The sequence below is a fragment of the Simochromis diagramma genome, unplaced genomic scaffold (assembly GCF_900408965.1).
Source record: "Simochromis diagramma unplaced genomic scaffold, fSimDia1.1 OVJJ01000343.1, whole genome shotgun sequence".
Classification (NCBI taxonomy): domain Eukaryota; kingdom Metazoa; phylum Chordata; class Actinopteri; order Cichliformes; family Cichlidae; genus Simochromis; species Simochromis diagramma.
The window spans coordinates 11,644,753-11,665,483 of NW_024386831.1; the positions used below are offsets into that span (position 1 = coordinate 11,644,753).

Below are 20,731 nucleotides of genomic sequence, written 5' to 3' on the forward strand. Positions count from 1 at the left end.
GTGGTTCAGATTATCGTCATGCAAGACTTTAGAGAATGCTTAATCTTGACTTTTATGAGCGAGAGAAAGAGTGCTAAAGAGAAAGAGAGAGACAAATAAAGAAAGGCACAAAGAGATGGAATGCAGAAAAGGAAAGAAGAAGTGAAGCCCAGTAGCAGATTTGCATTATTTACAGAGCTTGTGTGTTCTCTATCTCCATACAAACAGATTACTGACACAGGGCTGAAACCGATGAGACACATAATCATACATGAGGCGCCCCACCAGCTTCACACAGAACGAGCCAAATACAATATCATCCCACAAAGGCTCATATAAATAATAATCATTGGATAATAGGTGGCAGTGGTATTACCTACACAGATTCCCCACCCCACAACCCCAGCCACCACCACCCCACCCCCATCTATCTGCATTTGTGCTGGGAGTTAGGGAAGAATTTAATCCTGCTTCTCACCACATAAGCGATATCGCTCGACCAGGAGGAGGCCATGTCTCAAATTCAAATAGTTTACACAATAGAACGATTTGAACCGCAGTTTAGCAAGATACATGTATTTTTTCTGTGTATTCATCTTCATCCTGGCTGGTTTGTTAGCCAACATGTATCAAATGTATACATCAAATTATACATCGGTTATGAAAAATATGTATATATAATTATTATTATAAATATTTAAAGTTTACCGATCTTACAAAATAAAAATACATCATTATTATCACTTTGTAGTGGTGGTGATCTATCTAAAGAAAACAACAACTATGAAACAAGACAAAACATATTTGGTAATCCATGTGCGTGTAACCTAGAAAGAAATGCTGCTTCGACGAATATCAGCTGGACGGATGTAACAGTCGTGCTCTCAAACACTACGTGCAAATCTCTCACAAGTGGCTCCCCTGACTGTCTAACCCGTTGTCTAATTCTTTTCACACGTGATGCATTTAGACATGCGCTACGCATACAAAACATGTATTAATAGTCTGACATGACATGTTCATGAATTTAGATTGTAGTTTACTGTAATTCGCTCCCTGAGGACGCTTTGCCCAGGACAGTTTTAGTATTTCCCATCAGGATATTTCATGGCCTTCCTCATCAAGATATGAACAATTAACAAACAAATATTACATAATAATTACAATAACATTCCCTTCTCATGCAGGCTTTAGTTTCATTAGAAATACATGCTTGGCTTGCATATTTTCTGGCTGTGCAGCTGGTAGCCAGGGGAAGATCAATGGTTAAATTCTGTTGTTGATTGTTTGGTGGGTAGAGAAAATGTCTTAATTAGTTTGCTCATGTAGCTACTACTCATATTTCTGAAATGCACCCCCCCCAAATCACCTCCAGCCTTGTCCCAAGAGCAACTCCAAGCATCTCTGTGTGACTGCAGGCTTCAAAAGGTGCAGCAATCTTCAGTATCAGGCTGCATAACCATTGCAGAAAGACAATATGATATTCAAGGCAGCACAAATGTATCCTGGTAATTGCAAAATGATGTTAAGTGCTTTCTTTCTCTTTTTCTTCCCTTTATTGCAGTGTGGGGATGAGTTTGATTAAGACTGGGGGGCAAAAAGCAAACCAATCATCAGAAAAAAAAGGCACATTAATGAGTGCGTAAGGCTGAATTAATTGGTGCAGAGTGAACAACTTAATGAAGACATATGTAGGACAACAAAAACCCAATAAATCTGGCCGAGCTTCTGTAATGTTGGAGAATTACATTATCGTATACCTTTACTTTTTTCTGTACACTTAAGAAAATCCATGTGTTGAATCAGCCCAATCAAGGAAACAGATTTACTGCGATTCTTAACTTCAGTCTCACTTTGTGCTGTCTTTCAGTGTCAGGAAGAGAAACACCCTTGTTTAATAGAGCAACCACAGTAAGCTAGAGAGTAGTTAGAAATATAGACAGGTACCCAGAGACTCAGGAAGACACTCAAACAGTCAGGCTATTACAGTAGATAGATAGGTATTCAATCAAAAAGATAAAGGTGTTTCCTCTATCCTATAGCAGTGGAACTGGGGATTTAGCCCTGGGTCTCCAACATATTGTCTTATTGACTCTGAGAGCTTCAGCTTGGTTTCAGGCGATTGTTGCTATCAGCTCATCAAAACAGTAGGGAGAAACTCTGCGGGAAGATCAGGATGCATTCTGGGTCAACAAGGCTAAATGCTCAGGCACACATCCTGCTGGACACCACAGCAGAAGTATTAGTTGCTAGGATGCATTCCTGAGATGGATTGGCAGAAATGCAGCAAAATAAGAGATGAGACATGACATGCAGTATACACATACAGGCACACAAACGCACACAGAAAGAGCATGCTCAAAAGCCCTTGACATATATAAACATTTACAAATATGGCTCATGCTTGCTATTAATGAGGTCCTCATCGCATGGCTTCAGCATCAATTAAATTACCAGTTTGCTTTATCAAAAGGTCACTAATTTCAATCTTTGTGTAAGAGCAGGGACGGGTGGGGAATGTCAGTGCTACTCAGCTGTCCCCTTGCAATTTCTTTTACGCATCAATCATAGTTTCATTTCCAATCAATCTAAGAGAAATGGATGCTTCGCAGGTAAAGCGTAGAGAATGGCACTGCACAGTTTATCTAATTCCACTTACACTGTGTCACCATTCACCGATCTGCCGTTAGAAGAAATAAAATATATATTCAGTAACTGGTTTAGGAATGCTAAAGAATAAAAGAGATGGCAATGGTATCAAAAACATCTAACAACAACATGTACCATGGAATGCAATAAAAATCATACAATTATTAAACAGTGCAAGGTTGTGAAAAATACCATTTTTTTCTTAATTTTTTTTTATTGCGTGTTACTATAAAGTTATTGTTATTATACGGTTTTTGAGGGCTAATTTTCAATTTTTAAGTGTAAACACATAATAAGGAATAACACATACACACTGTTAAAGTAAAAAATAAAAAACTGCCATTGTGATATGATGTATTATCAACTGCCACAGCTGAAAAAGGAATCAAGAAAGTGCAAAAAAAAAAAAAAAAAAAAAGTAGTTTCTGGAACTGCCACTTGGGGCTGATGCTAAATGTGAAAACTCCCCATCATTAGAATCTTAGCTTTCTAGCAGAAATAAGCATGTTCACAGTCTGGTACAAACTGTATAACTAACTGTATAACTAAAAAAAACACACAAATGGAAAATTCCTGTGTCTGGTTTTAAGACACTGCTCATGCTGCCACCCAGTGCTGTGTCAATCACTGTGCTTTGAGCCACTTGCTTGCCGACAGTAGATGTCAGGACAGCAAATCTCTGCATTTGCTCTACAAATAGGTGATCTACCCTCCAATCCATCATCTGCTGCCACCACGCAGTTCCATCCGTGCCCTACAGTCCCCAGTGTTGTCAATGATATGCAGTGAGGATGCAGAAATGTAGTTTATCTGCATAGTCTGTTTTTGTGAGAGCAAAATGCAATGTTTTTTTTTGCTTTAGTGCATTCATTTGTATAATTGTGTAGATATTCACATACAAGAGCAGAAGAAGAAAGAGAAAATAACATTACTGTGTACATGTTTTTTCCACATAACACTTGTTGAGAGGGATTTGTCCCTGCAGGAGAGAGGTCACAGTGGAACTTTTATGCTTCTAATAGCATCATGGACCAAATGAAAGAGATCATACCATTATAACATATTCTTCCATAGTCTTGTATTATACAGTATCTTTGTAACTTAAGAGTAAATATAAAGATTTTTAAAAATATTTTCTGTAATGTTTAGAGGAACATAGCAACCTTTAGTAAAGAGTGGGTGGCTGTTAAGTCTTGTTCAACATAAAGGAGGAGTCGGCTGTTCAGTTTCTTCAAGTGAATTTTTAATAATTTAGTTTTTGCCTGTGAAAATTAGCATCCCTATGAATATCACAGTGAATTACCAATACACATTTCTAACCAAAATCATTAATCGTTATTTATCAGTACTGACACACCAAATTTCAGTATCCTAAGATATAACCTCCACCAGTAAGCAAGAGACCATGGCTTAACTTTAGCTTCAGAATTATTGCTCACGGGATATGAAAAATGCAAACTTTTATACACTGTAGGGATAACTACTGTAGCACTCAAGCATCTGGTCAACATCTGAGTTCTTAGAAATGTAATAAAGCCATTCACTACCACATTAAAATGACACTTCTTTAATACGGCTTCCATAGTGTGAAGTGCATCACATCATGCACCACAAACTTTAGATTTTCTATGAGGTCCATAGATGGAGCACCTCCCACAGGAACTGCATGCAATTTTAACACTGTTAATGCAGTCCCCAAGCAAAATGGTGGTACCCATTCAAATGCAATTGCACTTTTATGTGTTTAACTATTGACCTGAAAAGAACAACTGCATTAATTTGACTACATGGTGCTTCATGAGAGCTACAACAGAGAGATGGCAGTGGTGGGATTTGACTGTCTCTGAACATGCGGTCAGGAGCAGCAGCGTGGGCACTGTGTATGTGTATGTGCATCTCACACAGCTCGACTGATAATAGAAAGAGAAAAAACTGAGATTTAAGCCATGAAATGGAAGAAAAGGGGAATATGTTAAAGACTGGAAAAGACTGTCTTTCTATGAGTTACAGACTTAAGAGTGCGTACAGATACACTTGGGTGTGCTTAATTAAATTCTCTACTATTCACACAACCTTTGAACATCATGACATACCCAGACAACTTCAGCAACAATGTGCATACAGACCCACTAATTTAGACAAATCTAAAATTAATTATGACAACACATGTCAGAAAGCCTTCCAAACATTCCCAATGTCACTTGCCAAGTCCCTAATAATGTCTTTCTCTTTTGTCCTTGTTGGTCATCTTTGCTAGTCAAGTTAGCATACATTTTTCTGTAAATGGATCAACAATCAACAATGCTAGCTAGCACAGAAACAGCTTTTTTATTAGGTAATAACTGTTGAGTTTGTTAGAAAAGGTCACATTTAAAATGAACTATCATATAAAAAAAGGAAAAAAGAATGTTTTTACAATATATGTTTGTTTTAGCTCCCCTTCTGTAATGCTAGGTAGATGCTAAAGTACCACAACCACAACTTTATTGACATATGCAGATTTGAAATAAAAAAAAAGGAAAAGAATCAAAGGATACTTTATTATCTGCAGGCAGGAACACAGAGCAACGTTACTTTGTTACTTTTTAGTGAGTATGAGTCAGCTGGACTCAAAATTGAGCTCCAGCACATAAAGAATAAACATATTTGATATTATGATGCATTACATATGCCTATCACATTTAATTTTTAATTAATTTAGGATGATAATATTGTTCCATTGTATGTATGTATGTATATATATATATATATATATATGTATATATATTAGGGGTGCAACGATATTCGTATCGATATTGAACCGTTCGATACAGTGCTTTCGGTTCGGTACGCATATGTATCGAACAATACAAAATTTGTAATTTATTTTATCAACTTTCCTCCTGACGATGCTGTCTGTGTTGAGCGCTCAGTGAATCTGCGTTCGACTACTCTGCCTAGGCTCGACAGTGCAGCCTAGGCGGAGTAGTCGAATGCAGATTCACTGAGCGCTCAACACAGACAGCATCGTCAGAAGGAAGAGCGCAGGGCAAGCTAGCGAGACAGAAGTTAAGCTCTCCTTGTAACATGGACCTCCCCCACCCTCATTCAGATCTGGCGTTTGGAATTATTTTGGTTTTCATGTGACGTATGACCCTGAAGGTAAGCGAGTCATGGACTAAAGTAAAACAGTATGTTGGATGTGCCACGCAATGCTCAATTACATGGGTGGGAACTAGTGTGTTAGCGCAGTTAGCTCGTTAACGTGTTGGCCGTCTAGCCCCATGCACGGGGCGATCGGCGGTAGCTCGTTAACGGAGATTTGCCGTGTTGTGGCGTTAAGGTCATTTCAACGAGATTAACCTGAAAGCACTAGTGGGAACACAACGAATATGACTGCACATTTACGCCGACATCATCCTAGTGCAAAGACAAGTGGAAGCAGAAAAAAAACAAGCAAGCATGCTACTAACTTTAGCAGAGTCATTTAGACAGCTGTTAGCACATGATTCTCCTTATGCTGCTGAGAATATAGCCCAGAAGAAGCGGATAGTATAGCTTTTATTTTGGAAAGAGACATTTCTCTGTAATAAACTCTCTTTTACAAAGATGAGTGATTCCTCAATCAGATACAGGGCTCGCAATATCGCTAGCCCAACGTCCCGGGGCTAGCGATTTTTTTCAGTCGGTTTACCAAAATCTATCTCTTCCCTGCCCGTCGGGCTATTGTAGGAAGGAAAAATATATGTCAATGCTTTTGCATTCTTTCAGAAATGTAGCTGGGTAATTATGTCATTGGCATCGGTGAGCCACTGTCAATATGTGACATATTGCAATCGCGTTTGAATTTGCGCTTGTTTTTTTGCTTTCACTTTGCAATCGCGCAAACTGTGTATAGAGAGTGACAGCACTGATTGGTGAGTGATGATAATTTGTGCACCAATTCCTCTGACATCGTCTTATTAATTGTTAGCTTACTATGCAAACAAGACAAGTGAAATCTCACGCAGCAAGCTTAAACATGTGAGAGGTTGATCGCGCAGAGAATCGCTGAGCTTATGTGAGTGCGTGTGTAAAAGCAGCAGGATATACAGTGGGGCAAAAAAGTATTTAGTCAGCCACCGATTGTGCAAGTACCCCCACCTAAAATGATGACAGAGGTCAGTAATTTGCACCAGAGGTACACTTCAACTGTGAGAGACAGAATGTGAAAAAAAAATCCATGAATCCACATGGTAGGATTTGTAAAGAATTTATTCGTAAATCAGGGTGGAAAATAAGTATTTGGTCAATAACAAAAATACAACTCAATACTTTGTAACATAACCTTTGTTGGCAATAACAGAGGTCAAACGTTTACTATAGGTCTTTACCAGGTTTGCACACACAGTAGCTGGTATTTTGGCCCATTCCTCCATGCAGATCTTCTCGAGAGCAGTGATGTTTTGGGGCTGTCGCCGAGCAACACGGACTTTCAACTCCCGCCACAGATTTTCTATGGGGTTGAGGTCTGGAGACTGGCTAGGCCAGTCCAGGACTTTCAAATGCTTCTTACGGAGCCACTCCTTTGTTGCCCGGGCGGTGTGTTTTGGATCATTGTCATGTTGGAAGACCCAGCCTCGTTTCATCTTCAAAGTTCTCACTGATGGAAGGAGGTTTTGGCTCAAAATCTCACGATACATGGCCCCATTCATTCTGTCCTTAACACGGATCAGTCGTCCTGTCCCCTTGGCAGAAAAAACAGCCCCATAGCATGATGTTTCCACCCCCATGCTTCACAGTAGGTATGGTGTTCTTGGGATGCAACTCAGTATTCTTCTTCCTCCAAACACGACGAGTTGAGTTTATACCAAAAAGTTCTACTTTGGTTTCATCTGACCACATGACATTCTCCCAATCCTCTGCTGTATCATCCATGTGCTCTCTGGCAAACTTCAGACGGGCCTGGACATGCACTGGCTTCAGCAGCGGAACACGTCTGGCACTGCGGGATTTGATTCCCTGCCGTTGTAGTGTGTTACTGATGGTGACCTTTGTTACTTTGGTCCCAGCTCTCTGCAGGTCATTCACCAGGTCCCCCCGTGTGGTTCTGGGATCTTTGCTCACTGTTCTCATGATCATTTTGACCCCACGGGATGAGATCTTGCGTGGAGCCCCAGATCGAGAGAGATTATCAGTGGTCTTGTATGTCTTCCATTTTCTGATGATTGCTCCCACAGTTGATTTTTTCACACCAAGCTGCTTGCCTATTGTAGATTCACTCTTCCCAGTCTGGTGCAGGTCTACAATACTTTTCCTGGTGTCCTTCGAAAGCTCTTTGGTCTTGGCCATGGCGGAGTTTGGAGTCTGACTGTTTGAGGCTGTGGACAGGTGTCTTTTATACAGATGATGAGTTCAAACAGGTGCCATTCATACAGGTAACGAGTGGGGGACAGAAAAGCTTCTTACAGAAGACGTTACAGGTCTGTGAGAGCCAGAGATTTTCCTTGTTTGAGGTGACCAAATACTTATTTTCCACCCTAATTAACGAATAAATTCTTTACAAATCCTACCATGTGAATTCATGGATTTTTTTTTCACATTCTGTCTCTCACAGTTGAAGTGTACCTCTGGTGCAAATTACTGACCTCTGTCATCATTTTAGGTGGGGGAACTTGCACAATCGGTGGCTGACTAAATACTTTTTTGCCCCACTGTATATTTGACTACGATGACCTGGATGACTGAGAACCTTCACAGACAGATATATATTTTAGTTCTGCTGAGCCAAATAAGACAGGTCAGGGTGAAGAAGTGACAGCCAAAGAAAAGCTTACCACAAAACGGAGAAGTTATGACAAATCAGACTATAAGGCAAAAAGAAAGTGCAGCTTTATGGTTTCATGGACAAAAGAATTTCTGTGGCTGCAATATGACGAGCTAAATAACCAGGGCTGCACATAAGTGGTCCGCAGGTGCGCATTCGCTGTCAAAATAAAAAACACGCACAAGGGTTAGGGTTAAATTTAAAAACTGTACTTTTGAGTTAAAATATATATTTATAATTTTAATAAATGACAAATTAAAAATGCATGAACATTTTTTTGTATCGAAAAATATCGAACCGTGACACCAAAGTATCGAACCGAACCGAACCGTGAATTTTGTGTATCGTTGCACCCCTAATATATATATATATATATATATATATATATACACACATACACACACACACACACACACACATATATATATATATATACACACACACACACACACACACACACACACACACACACACACATATATATATATATATATATATATATATATATATATATATATACACATATATATACACACACACACACACACACACACATATATATATATATATATATATATATATATATATATACACATATATATACACACACATATATATACACATATATATATATATACACATATATACACATATATATATATATACATATACATACAATATACATATATGGATGTATGTATATAGATATATATATATACATATGTATATGTATGTATATATATATATATACACATATAATATATACATACAATATATATATACACATACATATATAGACATAAATATATAAGAGTATATATATATATATAAATAATATATAGTATATATAGATATTAAAATATAGAATATATAAGAGAAGACACACCAACAACACACACACACAACAACACAACATAGTATATATACAAACACAACACAACACACACATATATATATCTATATAGATATATATATATAATATATATATATATATATATATATATGTGTGTGTATATATATATGATGGTGTGTATAGTAATATATATATATATATATATATAGTATATGTATATATATATATATCAGTATATATGTATGTATGATATATTATTGTTATAGTATAATATATGGTATATATTATATATATATATATGTATAGTATATTAATAATAGATATATGTATATATGTTAGTACTTAAATGAATCCATTTTATTCTTTGTGTCACCCTAAAGGAAAAATGTTAAGCTCTTTTCTGATGTATAGTAAATGTCATGGGGGTGTTGGCCAAGGTCCCATCCCCCAAACCTACGCCTCTCCTTCACCAAGATAATTGCATTCACAGGCTGCTGATTAAATTTGGCCCATCCTTCATGAAATTGTTTCCTATGAGTCTTTATGAAAAATGGCTGAGATTTAGGGATTATAGTATTATACCCGAGCAAGGCAAAGCATCTGCTGAAACACAAGAAGAGGAAAAAAAATAAAATAAAATCATGACAGAATTGTTAGGGGGGTGTGGGGTTGCAGCCTTCCTTATTTACAACTTGAACTGTGATAAGCCCTTATAATCTGAGCTTTATGGATAGAAGGAGAAGAGCAGAAAGGAAGCGGAGAAAAATCATATTCCAATACTTCGAGATAAGACACATCTACAAGCAAAGAAGACAAAACCAAGAAAACAAATTAGGAACTAGACAAAATAAAATATAGAAAATAAAGAAATAAATAAAGGTTGAAAAGATTATCAAGGGAACATACAAGCAAGTGATTAAAAAAGAGTAAAAGGACCTTCAATTGCTGCTGCTGAGGGCCACTTAGCTTATCAAGGCTGATGTGTGATCAGCCTGCCAGCTGAATTAAAATGAGCCACGCTCTCTGCTCTGGAATGGACAAAACAAACCAGGGTCTGAGAGGGGAAAAGAAAAAGAGAAGGAAAGATGGAGAGACTGAGAAGAGAGAACGGGTATGTACCACAAGCATACCAAGTATGTTGGTTTTACCCAGAGGAAGCTGACTTTAGTCAGTGCATGATTTGCTAAGGCAACAACACGTTACTGAGACCTTGTTTTTTCAAGTCAAATGAGAGATAGTGAGTAACACACTGCAGACCATGGCTGCTACTTTGTTTACACACCTCAAATGTGTAGTGAGCATTATCTGTACATCAAGACTCAGTAGATTTAAAGCCAAGGGATTAAGCAATTTGAAAGCACATAATCAAAACGTATTAACTTAATGTATTATTTTTTGTCTTTTTGGTTAGAAAGGTTCAGCTAGTCAGCACTGATCTGACACAAACAGGTAAAAAAGGTCTTGCTATTAGCAAGTAATAAGACACCAAAAGAACAACTGGCAAATTCAGCAAAGGTGAGTTAGTTTTGAACTGAGTAAGATTTCATATAACTTTTCCAAAACTTACAATATTCACACCCACTTAACACAGTCACTAGCCAAGCATACTGAAGTGAGAAAGAAGGCAGGGTTTGAACTTCTCTATCAAGCTCTCTTCTCACTACACAGCTATTTTTGGCACTTAGTGTGTACACAACCATGTTGTATACACACTATGACTGCCTTCCAGGAGAGATTATCTGAAATATGTGCCATCATCCCCATATTTAATAACTATAATGCTTTCTTCCTCTCTGTAAAAGTTAGGTCTTCATTCAGTTTTTGAATATGATCCTTTGGAACACTAAAAAGATTGCTGCTTTGCCTTGGTTGTTTGCTTAACTAGCTCTTTTTTGAGCAGATCTCTTCCTTAGAATGCATACAGAAGGGACAAACAGAGATATTGTCCCATTAAAAGACACACTACAGAAGTTCTCAAATTACAAGGCCTTGTTTCAAAACCCCATGCACTGTAAATATCCAAACACAATTCCAATAAAGAGTAAAATCCAAATAAAAACAGAATGGATCTGCACAGAATCTTTTACTACCTCATTAAAAATATTACCTAATTTCAAATTTCATTGTGACATGTCAAAAATGTTGGGATAAGGTCAAGTTTACCATTGTGTAGAATCCCTTTTTCTTTTAATAACAGTCTATATTCTGGGAACTCAGACCAGTTGCGGAACTTACTATTTAAGCTTCTTCTTTGTTATATATCTGATTTTACAACATGCCAATTTTTTTCAATTGGTGAAAAGTCTGGATTGAAGCAGGGCAGTTCAGCACTTGGCCTCTTCTGCTGTGCTGTTGAAGCAGATTAATTCAATTCTCTTGTTTGGATGAGAACACATGTTGCATTAAAACCTTTATATACCTTTCAGCTCTAACGGTGAATTTCCAAACGGCAATTCCATAGGCACTGATACACCTTGATACCATCTGAAATGCAGGATTTTCAAGTGACCACTGATAATATGTCAGGTGGTTTAGCGACATAGTTTGTTGCAGATTAGCAAACGTCTGCCCATCTTTACATTTGAGAAACTCTGCCTAAGATGCTCATTTTTACCCAGTACTGACCTTTACCGAGTTAACATAATTAGGTGCAAAATGTCCTTCAAGCTGTTTCTTTTTAGTACCACCTAATTTTTCTAGCCTTTTGTTGCCCCTGTCCCAACCTTATTGAGACATGTTGCTGCCATTAAATTCAAAATAAAGAGATTTTTTGTTTCTTTGGCATGCAGCATCCCAACTTTTTCAGAAATGGGTTCATATATAGATTTTTAACTTTTTGAGCAGCAGCATCAAGGGTAAAAAATGATTAAATAATGTATGTCTAGCTTCTTTTAAAAATGAAGGACATCTACTGCATTCTGCATTCATATTGTCTAATTGTATGATATAGTGTGAGATTTTCCAGTTTTACCACTTTATTGTCTGGAATTGAACGTTAACCCTCTGAGGCCGGCGTGTCAAAATCACATGACCAATTTAAGACGACACAGCTACAAGATGCAGCACGTCAGAGTCTCCATTTCAACTTGGGTCGAAAGTACAGACTTCAAACTATATACCAGTTTTTGAATTGTGTCGATGGGCCACGTAAAACCAGAGTTATGATAAAAAAAGACACGCAATGTTTTTTTCTGAACAAAACAGTGGCGTTTACAACGGTAAAAACGGCGTTTTCTACAGACAGCGCTAGCAAACACTCTCTGCTTGCGAGTGAAAAAAGAAAAAGAAAAGGCACCCCTTCCCTATTGGTGTTAGAGTTTACCATGTCAGCCAATCAAAAAAATGATAAGGCAACATGTGACATTTGGTTGTTTAGGGAGAAGGGGAAGTTTTTAGGAGTGACACCCGCGACGGAAAGCGGGCGAGCGAGAGACAGAGAGAAAGCGAGTTTTCATATGTGAGACATTAGTGACGTTTAGCGTGTTTGGAGGCTGTAGTTAGTGTGTTGTGTAGTTATTGTCTTGTATTGTGTGTCAGTTATACTGCTGAATTTCATATTTGCTCTAAAAAAGCCGTCAAAGGCATGATTCCAGTGTAAACGCTGTCCCCACATGGAAAACTGGACTCATGCACCTCCTGCTGTCAGGCCTGCAGGGTTTAGGCCTTTGGTGTTCTCCTCTGTCTTATACTGAACACAAACTACATTTTTTGGAGTGGCACAAATAATTTGTGTGCCTTCTTATTTGATGCAGCACACCTAATTGTTCTGTAAATAGATTTAAATGGTTATATAAAAAACGCCTAAGCAGAGGCGGAGCCAGACATTTGAAACACCCGGGCTTAGCCCTAAAGGGTAGTATGCATGTGGGATTTTTTTTTTTTTTTTTTTGGGGGGGGGGGTTAGAAATGACTGAAAGATTAATAGGCTCTGTTTTGAGTTTTGTTCAAAAAAGAATGACTTCATATAGGGAAAGATATATATCACGTATGCAGGACACCTTTAATTAAGCAGCAAGGCAGAACAAAATCGGGGCTGTATCACGACATGAGGACTAAACCCCAATTCAACCAGACCCAAAACTGATCCGGAATTAAAACAGGACTACAACAGTTCAAAATCAGGACTACTTAGGATTTAACCAAGACAGAACCAGAATCAGAACTAGATGACAGTAGCACTAAAAATCCTCATAGACCTCATACACTTATTTTTTTAATTCTACCAAAGTCCACTATTTAGATTGAGAAAAGTTTATATAATTATTTAGCCTTGTTGTGCAAACAAGCCTGCATAACTTAATAAATATAGAATTTGAAAAATAGCAAACCTAAAAAGAAACACTAGGTACGAGATACATGAGTACCTATGATACGGTGATACTTTTGGTAAACAACCATTTGACTAACATGTGTGTCACCTGCTCTTGTTCCATCTCTGTTCTGTCCTCATTCTCCATCTCCCTCTCTGTTCCTCTCTCTCTCTCCCTCTTTGTGCTGACAATCATCAAATATACAGTTGAAACCAGATATTTATGTACTCTTCAGATCTAAACAGAAACACTTTTTTAATTGTAACATCAAATCAGACTAAATGTTTATTTTTTTAGATTGATAAATATAAAAAACATATTTGTTAACTTTAAGAGTAAAGAGAGAAACTATCTGTATTTCTTAATTGCAAATGGCACCAAATTGTATTCAAAATTGAGCCACACTTATGGAGCTCCACAGTTCTTTTCCTGGTGTTTTGGTTGACATCTCTTGATTTTCCCATGTCAAAGAAACAGGCTCTGTGTTTTGCCTTATATGCATCCACAGCTGTGCCACCAATTTACTCACATGGACTCTACTAACCAATCAGAAGCTTCTTCAGCTCAGAATGGAATCATCTGGAGTTTTCTTATTAATTAACAATAAACTTAGTGTATATGTACTCCTAAATTTGATCAAAGTGATAAAAATAGACAGCTCTGTCTCGCTTTATTCTGACATTTAACTAATTCAAAAGATATTTCAATATTTATCTAAAACAAAAGTTTACTCTAAATTGATGTTGTACAGTAAAAATGTTTTATGTTTTCTCCCTAAAGTGTATGTAAATATCTGGTTACAAATGTGAATATCCTGCTGTGTACTGAAATCCCTCTTGTTTTGCATAGAAATATACTGAACAACATACAAAGCATAACATATAAAATAACATTTACCTGAGTTTTTTCTTTGAAAGAACCCTCTAATGTCCATTCTTATATTTCAGTACATAACTGAAACCGATCTAGTCGGGGAGGGTAAGAACTGAAAATATGAAATAAACACGCGTAAGCTAAAACTCTCTAAAAAAAAATAGCATTTGTTCGGCTTTTCATTTCGCCATTTGTTGATTCACTTGAAGAGCAAGTAACGTAATATTGGTCAAGTGATCAGTTTGATATCAATCTTTCGTGATTCAACGTCATATTTACATTATTTGCTTTGGTACCTGGTCAAACTTAAGCTCTCCTTAGTATGGCTGGCTCCTTTCTCCAACAGCGAACTCACAGGCAGCAGCTGCCCCACCCCCTCGCTCAGTCGCTTAGTGCCTGAGCTCGGATCATACCAATATCAGGGGGGATTCACGCAGAGTGGTAAATTCCCACAGTGTGCACTATGTGCTTCGAATATTGTGTGTACTTTTTGTTTTATACAGTTGTCAGCCAGGCATCTAACTATGAAAAAATTACACCCCAAAAGACCCCGGGCTTCTGACAAAACAACCCGGGCTTAAACCCAGTAAGCCACCCCCACGCTCCGCCCCTGCGCCTGAGGCCTTGGCTGCATTTTTAGGTAAATAGTACCATATAACTTTGTTGTTTGCAAAACTTGTGCACAATTTTTAGAAATGTACCATTTCTATTTGCATTTCAAGTTATGAAAATGATTTGTTAAACATGTTTGTGGGTTTTACAGTAAAAAATATAACTTTTTTCTACTGGGATTTTGAATTTTTTGTCTGAATTTAGATCAACTGTGCTAATATAGTATACCAAAATGAAAAAATAACTCAAATATTTGTGGTTGTGCTGAAAATAATGATACCAAACAAGGCAAGAAAAACATATTTTAAAGGTGAAATATAGAGGTAAAAAGTAGTCAAAAAAGGCCAATTATACCCTGGACCCCAGAGGGTTAAAAGAAGAAGAACATAGAACAAGTTTAATAAAGACAAAGAACCAAGAAAAGCTAAGATCATGGATGACTGAGATACACTGATCCAGTCACTAATGAAGCTTACATTGATTACTTTTAATGTGTACCGTCTTGCACAAATTAACCTTTGAGTGCCTTTGTCTCTAAAGTCTCAAGATAGTGAGGCCACATAACATATTTTAATAACCACTTGGATTTCCTACTGTTTTATGTCTGATGCCAGCCATCATATTCGAAGAGCACGATTGTGTTGGATCTTGCCATATGCACAATCCTGACCAAAGTGACCTCTTTATATTGGAAAATAGAATAGGTCCCACTTAATATAAATAGGACAATCTGGAAGATTGCGAAGACTGATCCAGAGCTTTAACAAAGAATACCACTGGTGAAAAAAAAGCATGTACCACAGACAGAAACAATTAAAATTTAAATATTTAGTGAAGCCATGGCTGGTGATGCATGTATTAACACCCATCATATCTGTGTGGAAAAGTGAGATGGACAAAAAAGTCTTTTTCATGTCCCATTACCCACCACTGCCCCCATCAATAGCTGTTCCACTTACCCAAGGCTTTGGCCTTAGAGACAAAAATAAGCATATTAATTATTAAACGGCCGGGGGAGAAAGGGGCGAACTTGTCGGGTCCGAGGGTAATATGTGTGTTTATGTGTGTGCTGGCACTAGTGGAAGATATTAAATTTAGGTTTGACAGCAGTGTCTTTTAAATTCACATTAAGAATTTTTAATAAAAATGTAACACCTTTTATCCAGCTGTTTAAATATGTACTTTATATGTTACCAGGATGTAGGATATTCTGAAAGACTCGAGGTTTAACACTTTAACACACCATCAAACGCTTAAAGTCCAATATAGGTTTTTGATTTCTTTTTTAACACGTCAACATAAAATTTAATGAAAAAAAAACTGTTTACACTGTCAACGGTTACAAAATAAACACTTTAAAAAAGTTAACAAAAAACAGTATTTTCTGTGTGATTTTAGGATTGCTTTCTATGAATATCAACCATCTCGTGTCTTCAAGAGTAAAAACATTTCATCATCAGTCCACAGGTGTCCATTTAGACCTTGTAACTAAGTTGATAAAAAGTGACATTTTCCTTAGTTACTTCGGAGACCCACGGAGCTGCCAGTCAGCTCCTATTTTATTTGCTTTCTTACTCATTTTGTTCCTCCTCTGAGATGAGCACTGAGCGCCTCTGACATCAAAGGCCTGTCAGAAACTCTGTCTGGTCAAAGTAAAAACTGTGTGTCAAGTTTGCAAAGCCGTGAACTGACATGGTAAAGCCATAATGACAGCCAGTGAGTGACAGAAACTGAGCATGATGAGCACCATGTGATTGTTTTGAATTTTCAGAAACATAGAAAGAAAGACAATGAAGTAGATACAGTATAAACTGGAACTTTTAAATCTTTAAAAGTATGAAGCTCTTGACTGATTTATATGTATCCACACACATATTTACTTTATCTCTTTTGCACACTATGACAAAGCAGTGCTCACCTAATCAGGACAGGCATAATTAATACAAAATACTTACAGAATTTATAAGATTTGTAATATTTTCATTGACCAAAACGTACATAGCTTTTGTGTTTTGTTTTGTTTTTTAAAGAAAAAAGAGACCCGTTTAATCAACAGTATGTATTTTAATATGCTTCTCTAGTGAAATAATTTACTTATTTGTCCTTTGGAGGTATACTATTGTATGGACTTTGCGGTGTAAGTACCGCAAAGTCCAAGTCGCACTGGCACACATGGTAATTTACATAATCTACAGAGCAAATGAAATCCCAACACACATACTCAAGGAGACATACATGCTTGGGCTCTTCTGTGTTTCCTGTTGGAACAAGAGGGAACAATTCAAACATGGTCTGAAGTAAGAGAACAATGTCCTGTTGGTCTCTTGCCCAATTTTACATCTACATCGTGGCGGATCTATGTCTGATCTAAGCCACTGCCTGGGGGGATGGAAATGTTTGAGAAAAAGAGAAGAAGACTGTGTTTTGATTATTAATTGGCATTAAAATTCTTTCCACGCCTACTTTAACTTTTAATGAGGTGAAAGTCAACTCTCACTTAGAGGAGGCCGTAGAGGCTCCTTTAGGAAGGCAAACTGGTAATGAGTGGTATGTAGGTATGAGAATATTGTGATATTACCAGATAATATTGCAGTATTATCTGCTAAAGGGGAAGCTGAAGTAAGGTCATGTCCTGGAATATATTCTATTCAGTGAGGACAGACTGGTCTGCAGTGTAATCATAGGAAATGTAAATTGTTTATTGGAAAGAGACACAAGATACGAGTGTAGGGACTAGTGTGATGCATTCACACATTAGCATTCTTGCATGAAATAAAACAAGCAACCGAATAAAGAATGACATAAACTGCTGTTAGAACAGACGAAATTGTCAGTTCTATGTATCTGCATCAAAACACTTTAAAAGAAGTTGCTGACCAAAACAATCTCACTTAGGGAGGATAATTGATATCAGACTGCTTTAATAGCATACAGAAGAAGCAATCACTAATCTGCCCTGCACTTTGCCAGATGATGTCTAAATGTGCAGTACTATACTAATGTCTTGAGCCGCTCCTCATTTCTTTAGCTCTTGCTTCCAAGGAGCCAGACTTTTGTATAATTTGTGGTCTTGAGCAGTAGTTCTACAGTCTCCATTTTCAGAGGCTTTTCTTGTTTCTTGTTTGTTTTGTTCTGTTTGTTTGTTTTGATTTTGGTTGTTTAGCCAGTTAAAACTAACCCATGAATCATTGATGCATAAAAACATTCCCTAAATCAAGGCGTGAACTAGTGAAACGAACAGAGATTAGCAAAGAACCAACTTTAAATAGCATATTTAAAGAGATAGCAGAAAAGTGGAGAACAAAATAAGAGCTGGGCTGATTCTCTTTTTGATACAAGAGACATCGGCCTTGGCTCCGTGTTGCTGGACTATGTCGAGCTTTACCTCTGCTTTTTAAAAAAAATAAAACTTTGTTTTACACCTTTAGACACTCCGTATATAGCGATCTGTCACTAATAATTTTTTCTCCATTTCTGTAGTTGGATCTATGAAAATAACAAAAATAATAGGTTTACAGGTATAAAATATTTTTGCTACAACATGTCTACATTGTCTGCAGTGTGTCCTTAACAGAGATGGGCAGTAACATGTTACTGTAATCCGATTACTTTTTTCAAGTAACGAGTAAAGTAAGGGATTACTATTGCCAGAAGGTAATTAGATTACTGTTACTTTCCCATAAGCAGGCTGCGTTACTGCGTTACTAAACCGTGATTTTGTTTGTGAGAGTGTCTCATTACAATGACGTCTGAGCGTGTGACGCTCATGGCAGCAACAAACATGTGTAGATCAACAATGGATAATATGGAGTGCAGGAGAGAGAACGACCATGCAGCGTTCAAAGCTTGGAAGTCCTGACATTACTTTGAGTTTGATTCCATAAAAAGTGACAAAAACATTAGCAAACATTAGTGCCAAATCACAACAACGGTCACCTCAGAGCACTTTATATCGTAAGGTTAGATACCATGTTTCTAAGATTTTTAGGGCCAAATACAATACTCTGTTTTCTCTGGATTTAGAAGTAGGAAATTAGAAGTCATCCAGGTCTTTTTGTTTTTAAGACATTCCTGTAGCCTAACTAATCAGCTTTGTCACTTGGCTCCATAGATTGATAAAGCTGGGTATCATCTGCATAGGATTGAAAATATATAATAAGTCTTTGGTATGATACTGCCTAGGGGAACCATGTGAAATGCAAAAAGACTGTATCCCAGCACAGATCCTTTGGAACTCCATAATTAACCTTGGCATGTGAACAGTACTCTACATTTACATGAACAGATTGAAGTCTATTAGACAGATATGATTCAAACCACTGCAGCCAAATACCTTTTAATACCCGCGTGTTTCATCTCTTTACTAAAGTATTGTGGTTAGTGGTATTAAATGTTGCACTGAGGTCTAGAGATGAGTCCACTGTCAAAGCCCATCGTTACCTTCACTAGTGCTGTTTCTGTATTGTGATGAATTCTGAATCCTTACAGAAACTCTTCAGATAAACCATTCATCTGAATATGATTAATTAGCTGTTTTACAACTACTCTATCATGAAATTTTGAACTTCGTCAGGCTATAATTACCTATGAGTGCTGGATCAAGTGATGGCTTTTTAAGAACTGGTTTAATTACTGCCACCTTAGAGGCCTTTGGAGTATAGCCCATAAAAAGAGACAGACCGATCATACATAAGATTGAAGCATTAATAAACAGTTTTGTAGCATTAGGGGTCTAATAGAGCTGTTGATGGTTTAGAGGAAGTAATTTTTGAGGTTGACTAGTGAAATATTCACCTTCAAGTTTATTAGTAATATGCAAACGCTGGTTTTGCCTTGTATTTTGCATCTCCATATATCTTTGCATATGTTTCAATAAATCACTGGAAGTATTTCCCGGTTTCCCAGCAAAATATATGTGTATATATATATATATATATATATATATATATATATATATATATATATATATATATATATATATATATATATATATGTGTGTGTGTGTATATATATAAAAAAAAAAAAAAACACCCAGCACGCCCCTGCGGGCGGTTTATCCTTCAAGCTCGGGTCCTCTACCAGAGGCCTGGGAGCTTGAGGGTCCTGCGCAGTATCTTAGCTGTTCCCAGGACTGCGCTTTTCTGGACAGAGATCTCCGATGTTATTTCCGGGATCTGCTGGAGCCACTCGCCTAGCTTGGGAGTCACCGCACCTAGTGCTCCGATTACCACGGGGACCACCGTTACCTTCACCCTCCACATCCTCTCGAGCTCTTCTCTGAGCCCTTGGTATTTCTCCAGCTTCTCGTGTTCCTTCTTCCTGATATTGCTGTCATTCGGAACCGCTACATCGATCACTACGGCCGTCTTCTTCTGTTTGTCTACCACCACTATGTCCGGTTGGTTAGCCACCACCATTTTGTCCGTCTGTATTTGGAAGTCCCACAGGATCTTAGCTCGGTCATTCTCCACCACCCTTGGGGGCATCTCCCATTTTGACCTCGGGACTTCCAGGTTATACTCGGCACAGATGTTCCTGTACACTATGCCGACCACTTGGTTATGGCGTTCCATGTATGCCTTGCCTGCTAGCATCTTGCACCCTGCTGTTATGTGCTGGATTGTCTCTGGGGCATCTTTACACAGCCTGCACCTGGGGTCTTGCCTGGTG

At 37.6% G+C, this 20,731-nt stretch overlaps 1 protein-coding gene across 3 annotated transcripts in view; it reads right to left on the minus strand.

Moving 5' to 3' along the window:
- erbb4b (erb-b2 receptor tyrosine kinase 4b) overlaps positions 1-20,731 on the minus strand; it is a 305,088-nt gene that overhangs the window by 109,969 nt on the left and 174,388 nt on the right. The gene's annotated exons all lie outside the window — the stretch shown is intronic.